This window comes from Patella vulgata, chromosome 2, assembly GCF_932274485.2.
Source record: "Patella vulgata chromosome 2, xgPatVulg1.2, whole genome shotgun sequence".
Classification (NCBI taxonomy): domain Eukaryota; kingdom Metazoa; phylum Mollusca; class Gastropoda; family Patellidae; genus Patella; species Patella vulgata.
In genome coordinates, this window is record NC_065880.2 from 48,494,941 (window position 1) to 48,520,556 (window position 25,616).

Genomic DNA, 25,616 nt, shown 5'->3' on the forward strand with positions numbered 1-25,616 from the left:
GTGGTTAACTCGCTAACAAAGGCAAAGCATTAACGGAAAAGACAAATGTTCCCAAACTTTTCACAGAAACAATATTTGATCAAGCTTATTTCTATTTCTTCTTTAAATAGCTAATAGGCATTCATTTCTATTGGATGGCTAATTGAAAAGCACTGTATTTTTTTTTACTGATCTTTCAATTTTAAAAGCAGATTTTCAAGTTCAAAGTTGAGAATGAGAAGTTTTACCACCTAACGGAATGATCATTTTGACCACATAATTTGATATACTGTTTTTTTGACGGTTGCGAAAATTTTATATCATATATTGTGTAAACCGGTTTTTTCCCCGTTATTTGTACGTTTTTCTGAAAATAGCCCATATCAATAATTGGAATGATTCTGAGAAGGCTAAGTATCTGGCAATAAGTGTGACAGGTAAAGCCAGTGATCCCAAGATATCATAATTAATGTGTCTAAAGCTGAGATTTATATGGATGGAAGTTCTTTTAGATGTGATTTTAAGGGAGGTTTGGGAGTTTGTTAAATGAATGTGAATGGAAATATTGCTTTATTACCTGTTTGTGAGCAGGTACTTAATGCTAAGATCGGTGGGATAGTGAGCTTTGGTGATCGCCTAGATGAATAATTTAAGAATCAGCCTAGCAATTATCCAATGGTTGGACGTAGCATTGTTAGAACTGACGCACAGGGATCTGTTCCGGTTATACTTTTTAATCCTTCCCCAGAGATAATCAGTCTGAGTAAGGGTACCACGCTTGCTTTATTATAGGAGGTGTCAGAGATTTTTCCTGGGAAGAAGATGAATACTAACGAGGATTCCGATATTATTGATTCTCTTGTTGAAGTGTTGTTGTCATCATGTAAAAACTCCTTGACGGTGAGTCAGTTCAGAGACGCAGAAACACTATTAACCAGGAATATTTCTGCATTTGTCAGAGATGAAGATGATGTCGGAAGAACTCACTTGGCGGAGCACATTATCAATACTGTTGACGCCTAACCGGCACGGTTGGCTAACCAGAGACTGCCTTTTGCTGCCAGGAAGCATCTCATAGAGATGACTAGGAGGGACATGATTGAGCCTGCGATTGGGCCTTGGTCTTTTCCAATTGTTCTTGTGAAAAAGAAGAGTGGCGAAAGTCGCTTCTGTGTAGATTACCGGAAGTTAAATATGGTAACTATCCGGGATCGAATTGGTGAATCTATCGAGTGTCTGTCAGGAAAAGTGTGGTTCTCATGCCCTGACCTTGGATTCTTCAAGGTAGAAGTAGTCGAGAAGGGTCGTCCGAAGACTGCTTTCGCTACTCCAATCGGAATTTTCCATTTCAAGGTCATGCCCATGAGTTTTTCGAACAGCCCTCTACTTTCGAGAGGCTCATGGAGAATACATTATCAGGACATGTTTAATTTATTTGGACGATATCATAGTCTTTTCGGCTACGTTTGAAGAGCATGTGTCCCGATTAGGTGAAGTTTTAGATAGTATTAGAATGGCTGGTTTAAAACTAATACCTAAGAAATGTCAGCTATTTTGTATTTGGGTTACAAAATTACTAGAGATTGGCCAACACCCAAATGTGTAACCGAGGTCCTTGACTGTTTGGGGCTGTGCTCCTATTATCGTAGGTTTGTGAAACAGTTTTCCCAAATAGTCGAACCACTTCACGATTCACGGACTAATCAATGCGAAGAAGCTTTTCAGAGTTTGAAATTCAGTCTGATAACTGCTCCAGTCTTACTGATCCAAATAAAGAGTTCATCTTGCATACCGATTCCAGCGATGTCGGTTTAGGCGGTGTATTAATTATCTCAGCTTGATGAGGATGGTTTTGAACGAGTAGTATTAGAGAGGAGTCAAAGGAACTACTGTACAACACGGAAGGAGCTGTTAGCTTCTGTTAGCACTTTAGACCCTGTTTTTACGGTCGAAAGTTCATTCTCCGGACAGACCATGCTTCGTTGTGCTGGATAATGATATTTAAGAACCCGCAAGGGCAATTAGCCGGCTGGTTGCAGGTGATATCCGAGTTTCACTTTGAAATTGTCCATAGGTAGGGTAAACACCATGGCAACGCTGGCGGCTTGTCCAGAAAACACTGTAGAAAGTTGTGATTGTGATATGTTTATAAATTGTGAAGGACACAAAAACTTGTTTTGTTCCTGACGATCATTCTAACAACAGTACTCGCGATGGACTGTTTCGTGTGAAACCGATACGGAATTCAATCTTTCATCTGTTGTAAAACTCAACATTATTCTTTTTGCGTGTTATCGAGGACGACCGATTCTCGGAGTCGTGGCATTATTTTCTTGTTATTTGATTAACAATATTTAGGCTACTAAATGTAGATTTCTTTATCTAATTTGTCAATATTTGTTTAATGTGTTTTGTGTGCCGTTCCTTTAATCCAGTGGTTCTCAAGCTTTTTTAGGCAACGGCACACATTAGGGCACACGAAAAAATAGCGGTACACCTGGCTAAATATATATGAAAAATATTTGAATTTTCAAAATAAATACATGGCAAGTCATAGACAGCATACAACCGCAGACACAGGCTAGTCATAGAAACATAGAATGACCCAAACCAAATTAAGAAAAACACAGCTATGAACGTACCAGTAGAATATTCAATTGGGATCAAGTGGCTTTTCGCATTTTCTTGGTGTGCCGTTCAAAATTTCGCGGCACACTTAGGAAGATGTGCCGCGGCACACTGTTTGAGAATCACTGCTTTAATCCTTTGTCTTTATACGTGTATATATATTGAGCATTCAAATAGTAGTGAAAGTTGGATATCGGCAGGCATCCACGGAATATCTTTGAATCATGTTTTTGGTGTTTTATTACTGCAAACTTATACTCTGAATATTCAATGTATAAGTAAAGCCGTTTTGGAGATCTATTAGTGTGTTTGTATTTACATGTATTTGAAAGCTATTCTGTCTAGTGAGCGGCATGGGCGTGGATTTAGGGGGGCGGGGGATGAATATATCTGCTCCCCCTCATGATTTTAATCGCCAGGACAGATTTTCAGGTTTATATCCAAATGATGGTGAGCTTGTTTCTACGTATCTGGAACTGAATCGGGACTTGGAACAAGAATTGCCATTCTTCAAGCGCCAGTTTTTGGCCAAATCTATTTCACTTAAGTACGAAGCGTTCCTCATTATGTCACCTGAAGTGAGGCAGATGTTCCCTTCTGTCGAAGCTCTTCTCATCTCACACTGCTGAACCCTGCTAGTTCCTGCTCAGCCGAGCGATCCTTCAGCACTCTGCGCCGTATCAAAACTTGGCTGCGCAACTCCATGACGCAAAACCGACTGAAACACTTGATGGCGTGTGGGGTGCGTAAAACTTGTGAAGGTAAAAAAATGTAATAAAAAGAATGAATGGTTTGACAGAGACTGCAATAGGTTGAAAAGAGATCTTATTGCTCTAGAACAATTAAATAATAATTTAAACAACTCCAAACTGCGGTCAATATATTATAAGAGAAAGAAAGATTATAAGAAAACAACTAAATACAAAATGCGACAGGCTATGAATGCAATATTAGAAAAACTTGATGATCTTGATAGCAATAACCCGCGTGAATACTGGAAACTTGTCAATTCCCTTCTTAAAGACAAACCAGATGGGGCTGATAACATAACCATTAACGCGTGGGAAAATCATTTTATCACACTTTTTGAAAAAAACCATGATCAGCCCAAACTCTCTGAAATATTTGAAAAAATTGAACAACTTAAACAAGAGCCTATTAATACCTACCTAAATGAGCCTATCTCTGCAAATGAACTTCGAAAAGCTGTAAAAAAACTAAAAACAAAAAAATCGAATAGGCCTGATTTGATAATCAATGAAATGTTAATATCTTCCTCCGAAATTATGATTGATCAGTTCCTAAAATTGTTCAATATGATTTTAACGACGGGTTGCTATCCAGCGTCCTGGATGGAATCTATTGTTCCATTACACAAAAAGGGCAGTAAGGATGATTTAAATAACTATCGTGGCATTTCCCTGTTCAATTGCTTCAGCAAGTGTTTTCTGTCTATTATCAATAATCGAATAACAAATTACCTTGAAGACAACAATTTACTTGACCCGGCACAGGGCGGATTCCGTAAAAATCATCAGACAGTTGATAATATTTTCATACTCAAAACGATTATCAACAAATTTTGTAAATCAAAACTTTTTATGAGAAATGTTTCTCTACCCTGTGCTTTATCCTTTATCGTCAGATGTGGGACAGGTTGGGCACTCAAAGCGCGAGATAATGATATAGACATTATGTGATATCACAATTGATGCTTTGCATCCATGAAATTGAATCACAATGTCATGGTATTAATTCATATAAAAATTGACGTCAAACGAGATGTTGAATTTCTCTGTTTAAAAAGCTCAATGTGTGTGTATATACACCACAATGACGATAGAGGCAATGCGTGTGTGTGTGTGTGTGGGGGGGGGATACATTGTGTCAGGAACCTGGCAAACCCCCTCCTGCAAAAATTCCTGGATCCGCCCCTGAACTGCATATATAGTTACTTCCCTTGATTGAGTGCTTCAGAACTTGGCGGTGTTTGTGAACATGGCACCAACTTTTTCGTACCGGTACCGGTAAGTTGCTGCATATAATTGATGTGGAAATACCCAGCAAACAATAGAGGAGAAGTTCATCGTATCAGAGCATTCTTGATAATGCTAGCCATTTCTACACTGGAGCATTCCTGAAAATAACGATAATGATAACACTGCCCCGATGCCCAAAATACCAGCCACTTTGACTTAGCCCTACGACCCTACGTAGGCCTACGGCTGTGACGACTGTTGAAGTTGCTTGTACTTCGCAATCACATTTAAAGGACCTAAGTCCGTAACTCAAAATCCTCCAAAATCTTCGACATCGAAAACACGAATTATTGGTCAATTTAAATCAACATTGATGATGTAAACTTACCGGGAAAAGATGAGCTTCTGATATACGATATTTAAGATAAAATAATTTTTTTAACATTGGTACACGAATCGTGTATCATAATGCGCTTCAGCCCCAGTTGTATTGAGAGGGACGAGGCTAGACACATTGCACCAAATCAAATGGAGTCATGTAGACAGTCATATGTAGACTAGAAGAACTAGACGCTAGAGATTTGCACTCGATTGAGATTGCTGACTTATTTCGCCGAACATAACTGATTTGAAATTGGAGTAAAAACGGAAAGCATTAAATGTAAATCAGTTTATATACATTCATATTACAGTATTATATGCGTTGCGACCCACTTTTGTGAATTTCTAGGTCCCAAATGTTAGCGATTTAGCTCCTTTAAGCCTTCTGTTTCGTCGGCCTATTTATTGAAAATATTAATAAACACATACAACAGGTAGCTAGTTCCATGGAGCCATTTCTATGGCTTAGGAATCAGGGATGTGGTGGTTGTACAGAACTTTCAGCAACAGATTGTGCCACTTGAACTTGAACGGCTTGGTGTGTAAGATTTAATTGATAGTTGATAGATCTAGGCCTACCAATATATATTTTTGATTTAGGTGTATTTGTTTGTAGACATTTTATTAAAGATACACTAGTTAAGAGTTGGCCATTCTATTTCTTGCTATAATACCGGTAGGCCCTAATTCAAAAATAGATGATAAAAAATAAAAAAAAAAATATTGTAAATTTCAGTCAAATTACTTTATTTTGAACGGAGTTGTCACTGTTGGAAATTTGGACTGTAGAAATAGGCATCAACTGTGTCTGCACCATCTACGAGAATTGCCGATCGTTTGATTGACAGACGATAACTCCACCCACATTTTTCGATTATCATGTTACATTCTCAATGGCTATGGTACCCTCGCTTGGTAGGCCTTTCATTGGCAGTCTCCGGTAGTGATGTCAGTGACTAACGGTAATTGTTAGCTTGGTTGGCCATTTCTTGATTTAATTTTAAATGGACGACTGTTTAAATCCAAACTGTATCCAAGCCATCTGAGGGTCTACAGAGTTGATTTTAAGCTTGTCGTGTAAATAATGGTCTAATTAAACATACATAATTTATGCAAGAGCTAAATCTGTCTATCGCAGGTCTTTCTTTAGACCTGAAATGTTATCTAAATTATTAATTAGACATTAATTAACTTATCCAGACCATAATCAACTCTAGATAGCATCGCTAGCCAGCGATCTTAAGCGGATTGTGAGCCGATTTACTGCATAACTTTCCTTCTCGATTTAACGATTAAATGGATAATCGAGACAATGCTGTTTATCGTACTGACTTTAGGAATGATGACAGAGGCTAGGCAAAAATTTCATTCGCTTAGTTCTGGGTTCATAGTGGATTAATTTGAATGAAATTTTCAGCAAATTGCCTTTACGTTATCTAGTTTTTAACTATTATAATGAGAACTGCCAACTCGTTATTGAATCTCCCATAATGTATCTTTAATAATTTCTATAACATCTGAAGCCTAAATAAAGACTTGCAATAGGCAGATTTAGCTCTTGCATAATGTATGTTTAATGTGGATTAAACCTACATTATGCAAGGGCAAAATCTGCATATTGCCGGTCTTTCTTCAGGCAGGTCATTCCATCTCAATTCAGCATGTGCACGCTGTATCATAAGGTCTGTCATTAAGCCAACTGATGTGGTTTCGATTCTCTGGTTGTACGTGAGTAGTAGGGTGTTTCACTTTTCACTTTTTTTGGAATTTCTAAGGTTTCTACCCGTCACCGAAATCCACTTGGGGTCAAACTTACACCGTAATATTTTCAGAATTTTCTTGCCAAAAATGGCTCCCGACGGCCATTATTTCCAAAATTGCGACTATTTTCTGGATTTTTGGACGTTTTGAGCTTGACAGATCACTTAGAAAGGTCAGGTATGGCTTGTAATGTATCTATTTTATGCTTTTTAGGTATGCAGAGTCCATTCCCACTATCTTAAATGAGATAGTCAGAATCCAAGATGGTGGAAATCCAAGATGGTGCCCCAAATTCCCTATTTTCGTGACATGGAAAAGCATTTTTCAAAGACTATGTCATTCTGAACATCATTTTGGCCCTGATAATAAATTTTGCACTCATAAAATTCATTATCAGGGCCAAAATGATGTTCAGAATGACACTGATCCACCTTTGGTTGAAAATGGCGGAAGGTAATGACTGAAGGTGAAGTTCCGATGGAGTATATTCACAACACTATTAATCTGGCAGAACTATGACTGAACCTGGAAATTGTTTACAAAGTTTTTTTATGATTGATTTAAGTAGCCTAAGGTGTCCTCTTTCAGAATGTGCCGGGTGAACCTCGGTAACGCTTGAGCGTTTTGAGAAATTCAAAATGGCATCCAAGACGGCCGGCATTTCTCTAAATACACTAAAATCGTTCATTATGTTGTGGGGTGATTAGATGATAGTAAAATCCAAAATACCAGATAATATGGCCCTTTAACTCGTTAGCGGCGGTTGGGGGCGATTATTTCACCAAACCAAATGATATCTAGAGACAAACTATATTTCTGGACATGGGAGCATATGAGTAATATGATAACACCACATACATGCCTATCAGGAACTCCAGGGCCACATGACAGACTCTGGAGCATGTTGGCCGGTTGTAATGTTCTCACTGTAGTAACCTTCACCCAGCAAAACAGTTCCGGATCAAGTTCCCTGCAAATGCATCATTCGTTGAGCAAGACTACATGGTTTGGGTGGGGGGGGATGCTGACCATACATTTCAGTTTTGGATGTCCAATTGTGCATACCCTCCAGCGTGTTTCGGACATCGATTTGCTAGAACTTTGTCCATAACCAGATGACATGTACAGTGGCCTGTACAAGCACAGATTCTATTAGAGCGTCTGGAGAGAGAATACAATCAAGCTCTCACCACTTTCAAAGCTATTCCTTTCCCCACGACGTAACAGCAAGTAACTGTGTCACATCCAGTAAGAGCATGAGCTGACAGGATTTCAATGGTACTGGACATGTTTCTCAGAAGTTGAACCAATGTCAACTGTTGTTCTTTCCTCGATTGGTGATTCCATTGTAAGAAGCTTGTTATAGACAGAGCTATTGCAAATCGCTGTCTGAAACACGTTGGAGGGTATAGGCATCCAAAACGGGAAATCTGTCGTCATCATCCCCACCTAAACCATGTAGTCTTGCTCCAAAGAATGATGCATGTGTAGGGAACGTAAAAACATGTCATCACCAAGCTATTGTGTGGCCTTGACTGGAAGATCGTAGTCCGCAGGAACTATATTGCTTGGTTAAGGACACTAAATTGAGAACATTACAACCGGTCAACGTGCTCCGGAGTCTGTTACGTGGTTCATCAGATGTGGATGCAAGAGTGACATGTAGTACGCGTGCTTGTAGCTACACTAGGGATGGCTTAGATTATACAGTATTTTGCAGGTTGCAGCCAGAAACATGACTAGACGATTAAACTGAATATTACCTGGTTATTTTCGTGTTTTACGGGTAGAATTTGTTGGGTTTTTTTAAATATTCAAAAAACAGCTTGTGCCCCCCTTTCCAGGGCCGATCCATGTGGTCCTGGGGCTCCTGATAGGCATGTATGTAGTGTTATTGTATCACTCATTTGCTACTATATCAAGAAATATATAATTTGTCTCTAGATATAGTTTCGTTTGGTGAATAATCGCCACAACATAATGAACGAGCTCAGTGTATTTAGTGAAATGCCGGCCGTCTTGGATGCCATCTTGAATTTCTCAGAACGCTCAAGGGTTTACCGAGGTTCAACCGGCACATTCTGAAAGAGGACACCTTAGGCTACTAAAATCAATCATGAAAAAAAACTTTGTAAACAATTTCCAGGTTCAGTCATAGTTCTGCCAGATTAATAGTGTTGTGAATATACTCCATCGGAACTTCACCTTCAGTCATTACCTTGCGCCATTTTCAACCAAAGGTAGATCAGTGTCATTCTGAACATCATTTTGGCCCTGATAATGAATTTTATGAGTGCAAAATTTATTACCAGGGCCAAAATGATGTTCAGAATGACATAGTCTTTGAAAACTGCTTTTCCATGTCACGAAAATAGAAGATTTGGGGCGCCATCTTGGATTTCCACCATCTGACAATCTTATTTAAGATAGTGGGAATGGACTCTACATACCTGAAAAGCATAAAATAGACACATTACAAGCCATACCTGGCTTTTCTAAGTGATCTGTCAAGCTCAAAACGTCAGAAAATAGTCGCAATTTTGGAAAAAATGCCCGCCGGCAGCCATTTTCGGCAAGAAAATTCTGAAAATATTACGGTGTAAGTTTGACCCCGAGTGGACTTCGGTGACGGGTAGAAACCTTAGAAATTCAAAAAAAAGTGAAAAGTGAAACACCCTAGTGAGTAGGGTCGCCTGTCCAACCTCGTGGTTTTTCTCTGGATCCTCCAGTTTCCTCCCACTGCTAAAGACTCCTAAGTGCAAGCGATTTCCATCTCAATTCACCAAATGGATTTAACATGACCGTCTCAGATATTGATGAAAATCGGTAGACATGTTCGTTTAGCACCTGAGAGACGATATTTCAAATTTCAGCTTGATCAGAATTTTACTTTTGGAAATATGGTGTCTCAAAAATTGACATGTTCCGCAAAAAATGGGTGTGGCCGCCAGACTTTAGACCCCTGAATTACGGCAAGCAATGGGTCAATTCTCATAATTTTAGTGTTTCTGGAAAGGGAATTACTTTTGACATAGGACCATGTCAAGATATCATGACATTTGGACCTTTTGTTTGACCTTGAATTTGACCTTGTGTATCACATGACCTTGACATGACGTTGGTCAGAATTATAGCTCAAGATGTTAGCAACAACATTTAAAAAATCTGGAGATAAAATATTGTTTATAAAGAAGTAAAATTTAATCATAATGTGCATACTCAAGGAAATAATGAATGAAATGCATGTTTTATGCATCAACAGACAATGCCATAACTGTAGGTGTCTGTAAATTAATTAAATGGTCAAGTATGGTTTAATCAGCGGTGTTTGAGTTGATTTTATATAACAGGTCCTATTTTCTTCCAAATTTGAGGCATTTTCACAATATTATTAATTATTATAAACGGCAACCACGTCCTGTCCTTGCATGGAGTTAAAAAAAAAACTACGTTATGATGATCTACAAATTTATTGAATCTTACAAACCTCCACATTTCTCAAATGCAACATGTTAAACTCAAATTCTTAAATTGGTAGGCTACCAAAATAATGTGTGTTTACACAGAACTTACTCATGAGCTATCTATAGATCAGTGAATTGTTTTATATAGGCTGAAGCCATTCACTGGAAATTTAAAACAAAACTGTCCAACGACAAACCATATAAAATATTAAATGCTTGTAAATACTAGTTAGTAAATGGAATATCATAGAATAAAACAAATGTAGGTGTATTTTTTTGTCACCATTGTGCGACATCTGTCGTCCATTCACAATTTATTTTGAACATCCTGGTTGTCAGAGATCTTGATAGATTTTTTTTTTCAAATTTGCAAGGATTGTTCTTTGGACTGCAAGGAAAAACCTGATTGACGTTGATGGATTAAAGTCCTGCACCATTGTCATTTGTCTCTAAGATATCAAATTTCTTGCAGCTTATTCCCATTAATGGTGCATTATACATGTACGAGCTAAATCTGCCTAATGCAGATCTTTCATTTGACCTCAAATAATATATACTCTTCAAAAAAAGTAGGGGATATTGAAATGCAAATACCTATGCAGGTTGTGATATGATAAATAGTCATGGACACTTGACATGCTTTGAGAGTATGTTCACAGAAAAAGAACTTATCGCCCCAACAGGACCACTGAGCTGCACATGCGACACGCAATAGCGCCATACACGTGAGAGGGGTTCGTTGTCAAAGTTGACACTTCAGGGAAGGGTTGATGAAAACTACTGCGTGCTGGTTTATCCTATCCATGGTTGCTTTCCTATCGTTTCTTGCATAAGATTTACTGTTTAGCATAACTTTGCTTTAGTGTGTTCGTCAACGTCAACCGACAATACTGCAAAAATTGGCCGTGCCACTACAAGAGGAGTGGGTCAGATTGCCCCAAATCGTGATTGGTCGGTTGATTAGGAGCATGCCACGACGATTTGCTGAATATATGAGGATTGGTTGAACAATTACTTATTAATATTAAGACAAAAATCAAAAAGGTCCATTTTCACTTTTGACAGTGTATCTCTTTGCGAGTAAAATGGGGTCGTCAGATAAGCCACCCATAGTCCCATATGAACTGTTTATGTTCATGTGTAGGCAATTGACCTGTTATTAACCATACACTGGTTACCTCTAATAAAAACATCAGTGCATTTCCGCAGTTTTGTATTGTTTCTGAATATCCCCTACTTTTATTGAAGATCATATAAATAAATCATTTATACGATTTTCAGAAGATTTAGACACGTTTGCAAGCTAATTTAATCAATAATCAAGACATTGATTATTTTCGTAACAACGGTAGCAATGACAATCGAGACTACACTGTTCTTCAAAAGACCATAACTCCGCTCAGAATGAAGTAATTTGACTGAAGTTTTCAACATATTCATTATCTATTTTTATATGCCCATATTTTGCATGTGGACATATATTGTCGTCGCCCCTCTCCGTTCACATCAGTTGAGTTCGAAATCCGTGAAAATCGGACCAAAAGTGCCGGACAAAACGGCCGCCCCTTGTACGCAAATTTATAGTGTAAAAGTATGGTATATAAATTTTTATCCGATTTTAATGAAACTTGAAATACATGTTTATAACCCCAAGATCTTGGTTCCTTTTGATATTCAAATATATTGGATTATAACTTTCTGAATTATGGCCATTGAGTGTATAAAAAATTGCGTTTTTAGGTTGTGGTCGCTCTAGAGGTCACAATGTCACAATTTTGGTCCAATTTAAAAAAAACCCAACCATTTGAATATATCACCGTTAAACCCTAATGATATAATGATAATTGAGTTCAAAATCTGTGACAAAATGGCCGCCCCTCATATGCAAGTAGTGTAGATATATGGTATGTCAAGGTTGTGAACCCTCTAGAGGCCACAATTTTGATCCGATTTTGATGAAACTTTAAATTTATGTTTATATTACAAAGATCTTGGTTCCTTTCGATAACTGCGCATATCCTGGATTATGGCCCCTGATTGTGGACCCACTAGAAGCCACAATTTGAGTTAAATTTTAAAAAACGTTTAAGTATATCACCATTACTGTACAAAGCAATGAAGGTCGAGTTTGAATTTCGTAAAAATCTGACCCAAACTGCCCGACAAAATGGCTGCTCCTTGTACGCAAATAGTGTAAAAGTATGTAATACTTTGATGAAACTTGAAATGTTTGATTATAATCCAACGATCATGGTTCCTTTTCATATTTGTGTATATCGGACCCTAACTTCCTGGATTATGGCCCCTGATTGTACGAAAAATCATGTTTTAAGTTTTTGGACCCTCTAAAGATCACAATTTTTATCTGTTTTTAAAAGATGTTTAAATGTATCACTGTTACACCCAAATAACGTTTGAGTTTGAATTTCGTGAAAATCGGACCGAAATTGCTTCACAAAATGGCCGTTCCTTGTACGCAAATAGTGTAAAAGTATGTAATACCAAAGTAGTGGACCCTCTAGAGTAGAAGTTACAATTGTTATCCAGTTTTGATGAAGCTTAAAATATATCTTTATATCCCCAGTCCCTTTCGATATATTGGGGGGGTTGGATGGCTGAATGGTTAGCGTGCGTGCGCTGTATCATAAAGTCTGTCATTGAGTCGACTGGCGTGGTTTCGAATCCCCGGTTGTATGTGGCAAGAAGTAGGGTCGCCTGTCCAACCTCGTGGGTTTTCTCCGGGTCCTCCGGTTTCCTCCCACTGCTAAAGACCCCTACGCGCAAGCGAATTATGTAAATAAAATTAAACCATATGTTAGTCCCGAAATGACCTAGTTTGTGTCGAGTGGACGTTAAACCCAATTTCTCTCTCTCTCTCTCCCTTTCGATATCTGCACATTTCAGACCATAACTTCCTGGATTATGGCCCCTCGTATGAAAAATCGCTTTATTTTTTTAGCATGTTTTCTATCCATTTCTTGCAAAATGTGGGCGTATCTTGCCTGGCAACCGCTGGTTCACCTATTATAGCAAAAACTGTCAGCTTTTTATCTAAAATCTTACATAATGCATCTTTAAAGATACATTCCTGCGTACAAACTTTGTGATTTGATGATATATTTGGACTAAAAACATATTCAAAGTAACCAATCTATCAAAAATTTGCTTCAATTCCCTCTCAAAAATTTGTATTCGCCGGGGATACCTATAGCTATAAGTAAGCTGTTGTTAGACGCAATGTCTGTCAACTTAGCTTCATTGTGGGAGGGTCCATTTTTCAGAATGTATAAATCATTACTTACTGTACATTTACCATACATATTGAGGCCTAAGTAAATTCTTAATTATTTCTGTCAACTTCTTTTTCCGCCGTTTAATTGCAGAGTCTTTTGTACGTTGACACCTCTCAATGTTTCCAAAACCGCCTAACCGTTTGATCAAGAAATAACAACCGCTCCCTCACTTAAGCTGGCACACAATAAGCTGACAGATAACAGTCGGGTTGCCAGTTAGTGATACCCTGACAATTTTGCCCAGTGCTTGCTCCATGGGTGTTTTTCGGGTAATCCAGTATTTTTCTAGTAAGATTGGGTGCCTATATATACTTTCCATATGTACAAAATCTGACATACTTTTATTGGAAATAACCAGGCCGATAAATACTTTTCTGGGAAAGTATCTTTAATATGTACAGATTGATAATTTAACATTTAATTAAAAAAACGAAATCAAAATACCAACACTGGATAATGATCAGGTTTGGATTCAATCAGATTTGAACTAGGTCCATCAGGTTTCAATGCTGCCAATAAAAGATGGGGTTCAACTTCCATTTGACACAAACTAGATCATTTTGGGACTAATATATGATTCAGTTTTATTTTGATAATTATCTTGAGCATAGGGATCTTTAGCAGTGTAAGGAAATTGGAGGACCCTACTCCTTGTCATGTACAAGACTATACCAGACTCCATGAGATACTTTATGATCTAAAGCATGCACTTTAGAATATTAATCCCTCCCCATAGAAGAAGAAAATGGCTATCAATTTTCTTTGATATTTAACTATCAGGGTAATACCTCCTTGTAACTAACACTGTATCCTGCCTGGGTATCATTATCATTTAATCTTGTGTTTCTAGCACTAATTTCTTTCACATTCGTTTAATATCAAATCTTTGTTTTCAGATTCCTAAAAATCATTTAAAATGACCCCAAATCATCTAATTTGTACTTGTGTCCAGTTTAAAGTTGACTGATTAATTTTGATAATGATTGTCCAATTTACAAGTATTTAATCTCCAGACGACTGTTCAAAAATCAATCATTATACTTATACATCAATAATCAATTGGGTTGTTTATTTTTTAACAGTGAAAGAGAAATTAAACACTTGTAAATTGGACACTCATTGAGTTAAGGCTTCTAAACTTTTTAGATGCCACAATTATTGTCCAATCCTTTTGAATGCACTTATATTGCTGGTAATGGTATGTTTCTTTTCTTGACAAGCTATGTTTCAAATGTTGCAATATCCAAATTTTCTTGTGTTACTCAGTGCGGATGGTTTTAACGTCGGACCAAAACTTTTCATGGGTAAATGAGCATTGTCTCAGCTATCAAGTTTTAGAAAAGGAAATGACATGGTAGAACTAGAAACCATTGAGGCTACTGGAACCAGACATTATCGTATTATTTCAGACTTAGATTTAGTTGAACAGGCCCGGTTAAATTGATGTTATGGCGACACGTTATACAACTTGCTTACACAGTAAACAAAATCAGGATCTGAAGATAGAGCACGTTCAGCATTCTTACAAGAAATTTGGTAGACCCAAACTAACATAAGCTTAAAGTTATTATGTCTGAGACAGAATGAGATTACTGATTCAATAATTTGATCTTTTAGATTACAGTTCATCATTCCATTTACACAGTGGTAATGGTTGGACGTTAAATTCTATTTCTATTAAACCTTTGATACTACCGGTTTTGATCGTAAAATGTACGCAAGTAAAACCCTTTTTTTAAAGGACCAATATTTATACCTGAATACAAGCATAAAGCCTCATGGGAAGTAAAATAATCCACAGTTATTCCATAATTAATAATGTATATTTTTTGAAAGCTAATACATGTATGTTCATCTTGAAGATTTACATGCAATTTTAAAGGTGTAAGTAATATCAGACACAAAATAATTTTGAGATAGAAAATGCTTCCCATACACATTTATAGATGTTAAGGTAAATGTTAACTTTCAGAAAGAATGTTATTTTGTCACATTTATCAACTGCATAAATAGTTTGTGTAGCCGAGCTTTTTAACTCGGGGATTTGCGGGTTATAGAGGAGATGAACAGCACTGGTTTAAACATTTTATTCATTCTGAAACAACCAAAACACAAAACAAAAACACTGAAAATATAAATGCAAATAGATTACACACATGTCAGACAGAACATAATCAAAATAGAAATAAATATACAAAAGAAACATAAAATACGAACTAAATACATTTACAAACATTTAGAAAGAAGAGGAGAACAAGAAAACTAAACATACCCTGGGAAAAGTGTCTTAGTTATATTATATACCAGTAAGGAAGAGCTATATTACACACGCTAAAATAAAACAAACACCACAATAAATAAATACCACGGTAAAAAGGGAGAAAAATGGCGGGAAAACTAGAGATATAAATTATATATAAATTAGGGAAATACCCATTACAAGAATTATTACTTAAACTACTGAAATAAACCTAAGCTAAATAAATATATTTAATGATAGATAAAACCTGATCAGATTATAAAAACAAGAAATAAAATATACCTGAATCTAGAGAAAACACACAAAGGTCTTGTAATCGGTCATGTCAAGAAATAAGTCCTGTTTGAAACAAGAAGGTGCAATCCAGGTAAACTCATTAAAACAACAAGACAATATATACATGTACACAACAAAATTCACAATGGAAACTAAAAATGATAATCAACTACCTTTCCTTGATGTCTGTGTATCCAGAACCAACAACTCAATCTGTACCAGTGTCTACAGGAAACCAACCCACACCGACCAATATATTCATTTCAAATCCAATCACCCGAATAGCGTCAAATTGGCCACAATTTCAACTCTGGTGAACCGTGTGAAAAAGACATGTGATCCTGAGAGCCTCTCCAAGGAAATAGATCATCTCAAACATGTCTTCACAAATTTCAACAGCTATCCAGAGAAGTTTGTGACAGACACCATCAATAAGACTCTGTCGGCGAGTGCAGCTAAACCCAAAACCCCTACTGCCCCAGTCAGAATCTTCCTTCCTTTCAACGGCAAAGTCTCCTACCAAATTAAACGGCTACTAAGGCAACAACCAGAAATAGATGTAACTTTCACAAAAAGTAACAGCAATAAAGATATACTAAGAGCCAATGGTAAACTAAATCCAACACAACCACCGCAGCCAAAGGGATGCGTTTATCAAATAGTGTGCAATTGTGAAAGCACATACGTGGGGGAGACAAAACGACCATTAAATAAAAAGGTAGACGACCACAAGTTGAAAGCAGCAACCAACAACTCAGCTGTAGCTGAACACTTGAACTCCAACCCCCGCCACAGAGTCCAGTGGCAGTGGTCTAATGTTAAACCACTATGCAAGAATATAAACAACAAGAGGGCATGCCGATTGCATGAAGCCATTCAAATACGAAGACACAAACCAACGATGAACAGAGATCATGGATTGTTCCTCCCCAGGGTGTATGATACTCTTATTACATAATTATAGACTAAGCATAATAATTTTTATTTAAACACATTTAATAATAACAATATTCTAGTTAAAATCTAAGGTTGTAACAATTACTACAATTTGTAAAAAAAATGATAATTAATAATTGGCTACTATTTTTGCTTTTCAGAGCTGCTGTTATCCATATTCAATGCACTTAATAGTTCAAATCCTGCCTTTCCAAATAACTATAGCATCCAGTGGAAATACTACTCACTAAGTCAAATAGTCGGCCTTCAGGAGACCATTGATCATTTGTGCAGTCATATTGTTCTAAGGGTTTTTCGTATATTAGTGGAATCACCTACATCTACATGCATATATCAACATTTTTCGTTAAAATACCAATCAAATCTCATCTTTTTAGGGTGTTGTCATTATTAAAACCTGATCAAATCATTGTAAATACTCCACAACAAGCTATTCATTGATCATTTGTGTTTATTTCAGATAAAGTGGTCGTGGATAACATTTTATCAAATTCCATCTTCTTTGATCGTTTGTATTATTAAAACCCAATAAATCATTGTATATACTCCATAACAAGTTAGCCATTAATCAACTAATAAATTTGTGTTAATTTTCAGGTAAATTGGTCTTATTGAATGTTGTTATTAGCATTAAACTTTATAATCCTCATTTAGATTAGATTAGATTCCATTTAGGTACACGTAATTAAGGGGTATCTCTGGTTGATCAGCATTAATTAAGTATTGTTGAGTACATGTATATATTGTTGTGTTATATTTTCATATTTTATCATTTCTTGATAATGACTAGAGAAGCCTAGTCGAAACATCGCTCAGTAAGAAGCAGTAATTGTATTCCATAGAATTGTGAGCTGTATACTCCAGTTCTATTACTAAATGCCATTGAAACAATTCATTAAAACAACTCAGTGACCACAATTACAACACAACACACTGGACACCACATCTTGGCTGGACTCCAATATACCAAGCAGATATAACCACAAACACCATATATTACATAAACATTATTTACATATATACAACAAAACATTAATAAACTCCACCTTACTACATTTGGAAAAGATGTGACATTTATCTTAAATTACTGCTAGAGGTGAAGACAGTTGCGCTGATTCAGTTGCATAACTCCAGGATATAGTTAGTATTTTAATAATGAAGCAATCCTCTCCAGAATTATGTCAATTTGTACTATGGATTATCTGGAAATTATTTATTGAGGTGTTTATGGTAAGTATACTGAAGTTGCAAAACTGTTGCAGGAGTCTCGTAAATAAGTGAACTTACAACAGGAGAAGCAAATTACAGGCTATTTAAATCTCCAGGAATACAATTAGCCGATGGGATCAATATTTGATAGTTTTCAATGTCTGTTTTTAAGTTGTACATTATCTTCTAGGGAAAGCAGATTAACGCTTAGTCAGTTCAAGACAGGAAGTGTCTTTGTATAAAGAAATAACTTAATAATGGATTCCTGTTGTTAATACCCTATGATTACCAAGAAAGCGTTGAAAGATCTATACCAAGCTGTCATCTCATCCATCTTACAAATCTCTTCACTCACAGTATGAGCTTTGAAAATCCCTCAAGAGTTCTTGTACTTCTAGTTGTGTGACAGAAATACAAGGTAATTCAATTTCATTTGGTGTGATACTGCTCTATTTGTCATATAAGTTGATTTCTATCAGTAGACAAACAGTTTTTCAATCTCTACTTTTATAAATCTTTAATGCTCTGTCTCTCTGTGAGATTAATAGAAGTTTTTAATTTACACTTGTTTGTCTACCATTGTCTATAAATCAACCTATAGTCTAATGATCGTGTCATGTTATAGATTCAAAAAGAGAAGGTTAATCATTTTTGGACCAGGAACTGGACCCCATGCACTATTCATCTTGTTCTTCTTCTCTTGGGCTCTTCAAAAGTAAAGTTAAAGGCTCCCTAAATTCTGGGGGGTTGGACGGCTGAATGGTTAGCATGCTCGCGCTGTATCATACGGTCTGTCATTGAGTCAACTGGCGGGGTTTCGATTCCCTTGTTGTACGTAACAATGAGTAGGGTCGCCTGTCCAACCTCGTGGGTTTTCTCCGGGTCCTCCGGTTTCCTCCCACTGCTAAAGACCCATACGTGCAAGCGAATTATTGAAATAAAAATGAACCCTGTGTTAGTCCCGAAATGACCTAGTTTGTGTCTACTGAGCGTTAAACCCCACTTTTCGCTCTCTCCCTCAATTCAAATATGATCAACATGAAACTTGCCATACATTTTCATAGGACAATTGACCATGTGGACATATTAAAGCTGTCGCCCCTGTCCGTCCGGATGTCCGTCCACAATTTATCTGTTGACACTCTACAGGTCACAGTTCTTATCCGATTTTGACGAAACTTGAAATATAAGTCTATCTCCCAAAGATCATGGTTCCTTCGTGCATATCGGATCATAACTTCCTGAATTATGGCCCCTGATTGTATGAAAAATTGCGTTTTTAGTTTGTGGTCCCTCTAGAGGTCACAATTATTATCCGATTTTAAAAACCATCTGAATGTATCACTGTTACACCATAATGTCGGGTGAGTTTGAATTTGACAGACAAAATGGCAGTACACAGTTAGTGTAAAAGTATGTAATATCATGGTTGTGGACCCTCTAGAAGTCGCAATTTTTATCCGATTTTGATGAAATATATGTTTATAACCTAAAGATCTTAGTTCCTTTTTATATTCGCGCATGTCAGACTGTAACTTCCTGGATTATGGCCCCTGATTGTACAAAAATTCATGGTTTTAGCTTGTGGTTTCTCTTATAAAGGTCACAATTTCTATCCGGAGTGAGTCGGAATGCTTCAAACAAAATAAGTGAAAATGTTGATTTTGACCGAAATTGAGATTTTCACAAAGCAATTAGTTATTTTTCTTCGCTTGCAGTGGGACGACCGGTCAAGCCTATTGCATAATACTTGGCACCGTTCTAAATCAGAGAATCTTTAGTTTACAAATATGACCAAAGTGTTGCCGATGAATTTATTTTGAAGGAATACAATCAAATTTTAAAACCCCTAAAAAGTGTAAACAAACTCTGCTTGTTGCTATGCTGTCTACGCAACTCGTTTGGCCCACACACCGCGTGCAAAGCATTGTGGTTACGTGGCTGCCTGGAGGCTCAAGCGGACGATAGAAATTTGATTTTGGCGATAATGTTTTTTGGGTACCTACATGCAATGCGATAAGTGGCAGAAAAATACTTAATTCTGATTGTATATACAGCTGTAGATTGCTGTTGAGTGTTAAATCAAAACCATGTTGCGGAATACTGTAAATTGAGCAAAAAGCAGATCGTGTCATTGAGTAATACTAATCTATAATCAGCTGTCACGGATCAATGATTAGACCGTTGACAAATCATTATTTACTCAGAATAATTAATCCAAGCAGTGATTATTTGATATCTCTTTTGTCTTAAAAGAAAAATTTGTAGGCCTTATATGGAAATTAACAAAATAAGCAATAATTTTCTTTTCGAAGATAATTTTATTGATAGCTGAATTCTGTTTACTGTCGCTTCATACGGCTGCAAAGTAAAGAATGCATATTGTATATTAGTGTTTAAAATTCTATTATCACCATGGGTCAAAAAAAATGAAAATGAACACTGAGCCGAAACGCAATGATTCTCAAATGGGGAAAACAGTCTGCCATTGTTTAATTACACCGCCGCCAAAATGCACGAAAGTGAACGTAAGCATTTCTTGCCAATGAAATTGAAATTTTTATCATTCTATTAGGGACTCATATTTTGATACAGTTACGGTACCTGAAAATAACAATAGACCTATAATACCTTATTTTAATTCGGTTGTTAACAGAACACATGTACAGCTGTGGCAGCTTCTTTGATGATCAACAGGGAACTAAACTTGATCACCCAAAAGATAGACTACTAATATATAGATTTTCTAAATTTTAACACTATCATTGTTCTCTAAATTTTAACACTATCATGTGAATATGCTGCATGTGTAGCGGATGTTTTGTTACGAAAAGGGTGAATTTACTACGATTTCCGTCTTCAGCACCCTTGAAATCCTAAAGAAACAAATATTAGATATAAAATTACAAAATAGCTAATAAATGTTCAAACGGACACAGCTCAGTCAATTTTTACCCAGTTCAACAAATTATACATAAAATTGAAGGTATTGAGTTGAAAAATGTGAAAATAACAATAAATCAATTTTGAAAATTTCCTCCTTGCAACTCATTATGCCAGCACGGGTTTCCTTTCCACCATAATGAACGTTTAATTTGAATTTCCAGAAAATTGAATCGAAACTGCCCGACAAAATGGCCACTCTTTGAACCCAAATTGTGTAAAAGTATATAATACAAAGGTTGTGGACCCTCTAGAGTCTAGAGGTCATAATTTTTTATCCGATTTTAATGAAACTTAAAATATATCTTTATATCCCAAAGATCTCTTTCTCTTTCGATCTTTGCGCATTTCAGACCATAACTTTCTGGATTATGGCTCTGATCATATGAAAAATTGCTTTTGTTTTAGCTTGTTCTCTATCCATCTCTTGCAAAATGTGAGCCTATCTTGCCTGGCAACCACTGGTTGATAGAATGTCACAATTCCAAGATGGCAGTGAAGGTATCATGCTTGGTTCCTGGTCTATTATAATGTTATTGTACTTGTTATCTAACAAATTAGTTAACCTTCCTTGATCGACTAATTAACGAGATGTAAAAGCTGATCCTAATTACAAAGTGATGGTAATTGCTTGCTGATAAAGTAGTCAATCAACTTGTCAGCTAATCCTTAACAGACATCCAAGTACTTTGATAATCCCATAAATATAGAAGCCTGATTATTATTCAGTAAGTAGCTCACTGATATTGCAAATTATTTTCTACAGTCACTGAAATAAAATCAAACGATCACACAATATTTTAATTTGTAACAATTTTCTTGTTTGCCGTCTGATTTACCATCATTTTAATTTGTAACAATTTTCTCGTTTGCCGTCTGATTTACCATCATACAATATGTTATCATTCACTGAGCATCAGATTATTCCACACAATCGAAACATATATCCATCCTAAAGTTCCCTATTTTTGTATGCCCACATTTTCATGTGGACATATTATGCTGTCGTCCCTGTCTGTCCGTACAGGTCACAATTTTTATACGCCCACATTTTCATGTGGATGTATATTGTTGTCGCCCCCGTCTGTCTGTCCGTATTTTGTTTGTGGACACTCTACAGGTCACAATTTTTTGTATCTCCCAAAGATCTTGGTTCCTTTTCGAAATTGGCATGGATCGGACCGTAACTTCATGGATTACGGCCCCTGATTGTACGAAGAATCATGTTTTTAGCTTGTGGACACTCTAGAGGTCGCCATTTTTATCTGATTTTTATGACACTTGAAATGTATGTTTATAACCCAAAGATATCAGTTCCTTTCGATATATGCGCATATTGGACCATAACTTCCTGGATTATGGCCCCTGATTGTACAAAAAATCTTGTTTTAAGTTTGTGGTCCCTCTAGTGGTAACAATTTTTATCTGATTTAAAAAAAACGTTGAATTTCATGAAAATTGGACCAAAACTGCCGGACAAAATGTCCCCCCCCCCCCTTGTACGTAAATAGTGTAAAAGGTTGTGGACCCGCTAGATGCCACAATTTCGATCTGATTTTGATGAAACTTTAAATTTATGTTTATATCGATGACAGTGCATATCTGAATGTAACTTCCTGGATTATGACCTCTGATTGTTTGAAAAGTTGCATTTTTAGCTTGTGGACTCCTTGTATGCGAATAGTGTAAAAGTATGTAATACCAAGGTTGTGGACACTCTAGAAGTCATAATTTTTATACGCCCACATTTTCATGTGGACGTATATTGTCGTCGCCCCCTGACGAAACTTGAAATATAGGTTTATCTCCGAAAGATCTTCGCTGCTTTCGATATTGGCATGTATCGGATCGAAACTTCATAGATTATGGCCCCTGTTTGTACGAAAAATCACGTTTTTAGCTTGTGGGCCCTATAGAGGTCACAATTTTTATCCGATTTAGTTTAAACTTGAAATGTAAGTTTATAACCCAAAGATCTCGGTTACTCTCAATATTCGCGCATATCGGACCGTAAATTCTTCAATTATGGCCCCTGATTGTACAAAAAATAGCGTTTTTAGCTTGTGGACCCTATAGAGGTCATAATTTTTATCCGATTTAAAAAAACGTATTATTATATCACCGTTACACACTAAGGACGACTGAGTTCGAATTCGTGAAAATCGGCCCAAAACTGACAGACAAAATGGCGGCCCTTCGTTCTCAAATAGCGTAAAAATATGGTATATCAAGGTTGTGGACCCTATGGAGGTCACAATTTTTATCCGATTTGGTTTAAACTTGAAAGGTATGCTTATAACCCAAAGATCTTGATTCCTTTCGACATTCGCGCATATCGGAACGTAACTTTAAGAATTATGGCCCCTGATTGTACGAAAAATTGCGTTTTTAGCTTGTGGACCCTATAGAGGTCATAATTTTTATCCGATTTAAAAAACCGTATTATTATATCACCATAATACCCTAAGGACAACTGAGTTCGAACTTCGTGAAAATCGGCCCAAAACTGACAGACAAAATGGCCGCCCTTCATTCTCAAATAGCGTAAAAATATGGTATATCAAGGTTGTGGACCCTATAGAGGTCACAATTTTTATCCGATTTTGTTGAAACTTGAAATGTAAATTTATAACACAAAGATCTCGGTTCCTTTCGATATTTGCGGATATCGGACCGTAACTTCACGAATTATGGCCCCTGATTGTTCGAAAAATTGTGTTTTTAGCTTGTGGACCCTATAGAGGTCATAATTTTTATCTGATTTAAAAAACTGTATTATTATATCACTGTTAAACCCTAAGGACCCTGATTGTACGAAAAATCACGTTTTTAGCTTGTGGACCCTATAGAGGTCATAATGGTTATCCGATTTAAAAAACCATATTATTATATCACCGTTACACCCTAAGGACGGCTAAGTGAAAATCGGCCCAAAACTGACAGACAAAATGGCCGCCCCTCGTTCTCAAATAGCATAAAAATATGGTATATCAAGGTTGTGGACCCTTAAAGGTCACAATTTTTATCTGATTTTGTTGAAACTTGAAATGTAAGTTTATAACCCAAAGATCTTGGTTCCTTTCGATATTTGGCATATAGAATTGTAATTTCCTGAATTATGGCCCTTGATTGTAGGAAAAATCACTTTCTTTTTAGCTTGTTCTCTATCCATCTCTCGAAAATGTGGGCGTATCCTGCCTGGCAGCCGCTGGTTGTCTGGAAACACCCTTTTAGGGCAGCATACAAATACATAGTTTATGCATAAAACATAAACTTAATAAAAACACAGCCCCCATATATAGGACAGCTAATTAGGAGAGCATAGATAAGAACAAGAGATGATAAAACAGTTCTTTTATTGTATAAAAACACCCTTTTAGTAAGTTTTAGGGCAGCATACAAATACATGTACATAGTTTAGTGCATAAAACATAAACTTAACAAAGGTGATATATATTTGAACCAATTCAAATAACAGACAGTATTAATATGTTGTTTCTGTAGGAAACACAATAGGAATAAAAAATACTTAATACATTTATTATGGAAATGACAATGTTAAAAACAGTGTTTAAGCTATAAACCCTAGTAAGATGGCCTTGTTAGATAAATGCATGATATAATTGCATTTTATTCTTGTGATAGATTGTTAATGGATGGTAATTCTATTTGCTGATTAAATAATTGACTTGGCATTTCTCTGAGACCATTTTGTTTTCATGAATAAAACATATCAGTAAACATTTTGTGCAAAAACCAGTTTTATGATTGGAAATCCATTTTTCTTTTTTTTTTAATCTTAGAAAATGTAGTAAAAAAGTGAGTCATATTATTTTTAAAAATCTATACATATACTCGCAAATGATATAATTGGAACAATTAAAGACGCAGTATCTGGCATGGTCTGCAAAAGAAATGAAATACATTAAGATACATTAAAAGTAGGTATGGTTTAGAGAATTGTACAAATTTATTTATGAACTCAAAAGAAAATCAAATAAACTAAAGATGCACTGAAAACTATTGCATAATTCATATTTTAAAAAAAAGACAAAAACAACCCAGAATTGATTAAACATGCATTATGCAAGAGCAAAATCTGCTTATTACAAGTTTTTCTTTAGGCCTGAAATGTTATCTAAATTATCAATTAGACATTAATTAACTTATCCAGACCATAATAAACTCTCGATGTCAAGGCTAGCCTTCGATGTTGGCTGGATTAGATTCCTATATGCCGCTAACGGCCGTTGATAATTAAATCAGAAAAAGTGGATAATCGAGACTATGCTGTTTATATAAATGATTTTAGTAATGATGACCGAGACTATGCAAAAATTTCACCCGCTTCTTTCTCGGCTCAGAGTGGATCAATTTGACTGAAATTTTCCGCAAATTACCTTTACACTATCTAGTTTTTAACTATTATAGCGAGAACTGCCATCTCTTTATCTTATCTCCCATAATGTATCTTTAAATAACATTT

General features: G+C 36.3%; 1 long non-coding RNA gene across 1 annotated transcript in view; it reads left to right on the forward strand.

The window, feature by feature from the left end:
- The first annotated feature begins 4,581 nt into the window (after positions 1–4,581).
- The window catches only part of LOC126812406 (uncharacterized), a 45,566-nt gene continuing 24,531 nt past the window's right edge, over positions 4,582–25,616 (forward strand). The window contains exons 1-2 of the long non-coding RNA XR_007675918.2: positions 4,582–4,634; positions 18,378–18,605. This is a non-coding gene — a long non-coding RNA (uncharacterized LOC126812406). The remainder of the gene's footprint in view (positions 4,635–18,377; positions 18,606–25,616) is intronic.